The sequence below is a fragment of the Carlito syrichta genome, unplaced genomic scaffold (genome assembly GCF_000164805.1).
Source record: "Carlito syrichta isolate Samal-C Ts95f unplaced genomic scaffold, Tarsius_syrichta-2.0.1 Scaffold138451, whole genome shotgun sequence".
In the NCBI taxonomy this organism is placed as follows: Eukaryota; Metazoa; Chordata; class Mammalia; order Primates; family Tarsiidae; genus Carlito; species Carlito syrichta.
Genome location: NW_007082547.1, coordinates 419533 through 423271, shown reverse-complemented (window position 1 = coordinate 423271; position 3739 = coordinate 419533). Strand labels below are relative to the sequence as shown.

The 3739-nt window shown below is 42.3% G+C and overlaps 1 protein-coding gene across 1 annotated transcript in view; it reads left to right on the top strand.

The window, feature by feature from the left end:
* Positions 1–3739, top strand: part of FARP2 (FERM, ARH/RhoGEF and pleckstrin domain protein 2) — a 129792-nt gene that overhangs the window by 8836 nt on the left and 117217 nt on the right. The gene's annotated exons all lie outside the window — the stretch shown is intronic.

Genomic DNA, 3739 nt, shown 5'->3' with positions numbered 1-3739 from the left:
CGGGCGCCCGCCGAGAGGAGCGCGCCGCGGATGGCGGAGGCCGAGGCGCCACCGGACACAAAGGCCGCGCAGCGCAACTGCCAATTGGACTATTTTTAAAAGAAAAGCAAATACAACTTTTAGAGGAGAGATAGAGCAGTCATTGCTGTCTCTTGGAAGGTAAGCAGTGTCATACTATAGGTAACCCCTATCAGTTAAGACTTTTAAAGCAGGGAGTACTTCTGCAGGAGTCTGCAGAAAAAAAGAAAATCTGACTTCAAAGACAATATATACTTAACACTACAAGAAATCTGAAAAATACAGAAAATTAGGAAGAAAAATACAAAAAAATTAAGCTGGTCAGGACTTGGGGCCTCAACCCAGCCAAGCTAGTGCTGCTCAACAAATATATCAGCACTCCCGATGGAATTTAAACAAGACCCAGAGTGTCTAATAGCACAATATTAAAAATTTCCAGGGCATAATGCAAAATTACTCAGCCTATGAAGAACCAGGAAAATATTATCTCGTGAGAAAACACAGAGTCTAGGCCGGGCTGGGTGGCTCAGCCTGTAATCCCAGCACTTTGGGAGGCCGAGGCGAGTGGGTTGCCTGAGCCCATGGGTTCAAAACCCCCCCGGGGCAACTTGGTGAGACTTCATCTCTATAATAAATCAAAAATTAGCCGGGCGTGTTAACGCGTGCCTGTAGTTCCGGCTTCTTGGAAGGCTGAGGCAGAAGGATCGCTGGAGCCCAGCAGGTCGAGGCTGTGGTGGCCGGGAGCATGCCACTGCACTTAAGTCTGGGTGACAGAGTGAGACTCCAACTCAAAAAAAAAGAAAAAGAAAAGAAAACACAGAGGGTAAGGCCGAGGTGGTACAGATGTTGGAATTACCTGATAGATTTTGTAGTCAGCAGAATTTGACATCCATGACCTTGACATCCTAGTGTCCATCCTGGGAATATGTGGCATACTTGGCAAAAGCATGTTGCAAATGTTAAGAAAGATATAAGTCACCTAGCCTTGAAATAGTGAGGTTGACCTAGAGTATCCAGATGGGCCTCATGTAGTTACATGAGCCCTTAGAAATAGGGCTCTAGCTGGTAGCAGAAGAGGAAGGCAGAGAGACCAGAAGCATGATAATCTTTCAACTTAACCATTACTGGCTCAGGGGCCATGAGCCAAGAAACGAGAATGACCAACAGTTGACAGCCAGCAAAGGACTCAGGACCTCAGTCCTATAGCCACATATTGCTGAATCAACTTAGAAGTGCATCCTCCCCCTACAGAATCTAGGAAAGACCCCAAGCCAGGTGACACCTTGACTTAGGCCTTGTGGAACACTAAGTAAAGAACTCTAGTGAGCCACACTGCACCCAAACTTCTAACACATAGAAACTGTTAACAAAAAACTGTTACTTTAGGCCAGGCGCAGTGGCTCACACCTATAATCCCAGCACTTTGGGAGGCTGAGGTGAGAGGATTGCCTGAGACCAGTCTGGGAAACTTGGCAAGATCTCATCTCTACAATAATAAATAAATTAACTGGGCGTGGTGGCGTGTGCCTGTAGTTCCAGCTACTTGGAAGGCTGAGGCAGAAGGATCACCTGAGCCCAGCAGGTCAAAGCTGTGGTGGCCATGAGCATGCCACTGCCCTCCAGCCTGGGCTACAGAGTGAGACTCCAACTTTAAAAAAAAAAAAAAGGCTGTTATTTTAAGCTGCTAAGTTTGTGGAAATTGGTTAAGGCTACAATAAAAAGGTGAAAACTTTAAGGCACTCATTACTAAAATATTCTAAGAAGTAAAGCTACTATTGGAACAGATGGAAATCTAGAAAGTCTTGGCAAGAAAAGAGAAGATATAAAGTGGGAATTTTAGTGAAAAATACAGTAACAAATAAAATGGAGATGATAAAAGAAAAGAATATATTCATAATGCATTGATGTACAGTTCTTTAAGTAAAAGTATTTTGCTTACTCTTTTGTCTGGTTTTGAGTTGGGGTCTCACTCTGTCACCCAGAATGGAGTGCTCATCAGGAGTGCTCACAACAGCCTCAAACTCTTGAGCTCAGTCTTTCTGCCTCAGCCTCCCAAGTAGCTGGGGCTACAGCATGCATCACCACGCCTAGCTAAATTTGTTTATTTTCTGTAGAGACATGGACTTGCTATGTTGCCTAGGCTATTTAACCTTTTTGTTATTGTTGTTAAATTTTTTTTCTTTATTTCAATAGCTTTAGGTATGTATTCTTTTTTTAAAATTTTTTTGCTCTACAGGTTCAGAAAACTTCCCTAGTAACAAACTATTGAAATGATCCCTGAAAGTGTAGTCTTGTGTTTTTAATCTTGAAGAATTTGCGTTATAGTCTATTGGACTAGAAGCAAGGGTGCTGGATGCTAGTCTTACCTCTGCAGAAATCAGGCCTGTGCCTTGAGCAAGCGATTTTCTTCTCTGGGTTGTCATCTCCCATGGAAAGTAGGGACTGGGCCAGCACTTCATAAAGTAGGAGGCTCTGTCTCCCTCTCTCAGCAATGAACTCTTTCTAAGGTTCCTTGAATCCTTATGTACAGTAAACACTGTTGCTAGATTTTTTTTTTTAACTTATGGAAAATTCCAAGCATTCAAAAAAGTAGAGAAAATAGTATTCCAAAGTCCATGTATACAGCTTCGTAATCAGCACATGGGCAATCTCTTTCCCCCTGTGCTCCCCCTCCAATGACCCCCAACTCATGTAATTATTTTAAAATAAATCCTAGATATTATTTCATGTTATCCATAAATAGTATGTATCTCTGAAAAACAGAGACCTTTTTCTGTTTCATAATCCACTAAAACATCTAGAAAAATAACATTAACTTCTTAGTATAATCTGATACCTAGTTAGTATTCAAATTTCTCTGATCTATAAATATTTGATTTAGATTTCAAATAGGATCCATATAGCATTTGGCAGTTAACATTTTTTAAAATATCTTTTCTTTTTTTCAAATAGGGTCCATAGAGCATTTTGGCAGATAACATTTTTTTTTATTTCTTTTCTGTTTTTTTTACCCGGGGTCTCACTCTGTTACCTAGGCTGGAATGCAGTGGCAAGCTTATGGCTCACTGCAGCCTGGACCTCCTGGACTCAGGTGATCCACCTCAGCCTCTTGAGCAGCTGGGACCTCAGGCACACACCTGGCTAATTTTAAAAAACTTTTTTGTAGAGATAATGTCTTGCTATGTTGCTTAGGCTAGTCTCAAACTCCTGGACTGAAGCAGTCCTCCCATTTCAGTCTTCCACAGTGTTTGGCTCACAGGCATGAGTCACTGCACCCAACCAGATAACATTGTTTAACAGTTTATATTCTCTCTTTCTCTTTTTTTTTTTTGGCCATTTATGAAGAGACAAGGTTATTTATCCTATAGAATATACTACATTCTGGATTTCTTTGAAGATTTTTTTATTCCTTAGAATTTATTTTACTGGTGATATATAATGAAGTTACTGGGCTTTAAAGTCACTAGAAGTGCCGGGCTCAGCAGCTCAGCCTGTAATCCCGCAGTTTGGGAGGCCGAGGTGAATGGATTACCTGAGCCTGTGGGTTCGAGACCCACCTGGGCAACTTGGTGAGACCTCATTTCTACAATAAATCAAAAAATTAGGCGGGCGTGGTAGCACGCACCTGTAGTTCCAGCTACTTGGAAGGCCGAGACAGAAGGATCACCAGAGCCCAGCAGTTCGAGGCTGTGGTGGCCGGGAGCGGCCACTGCACTCCAAT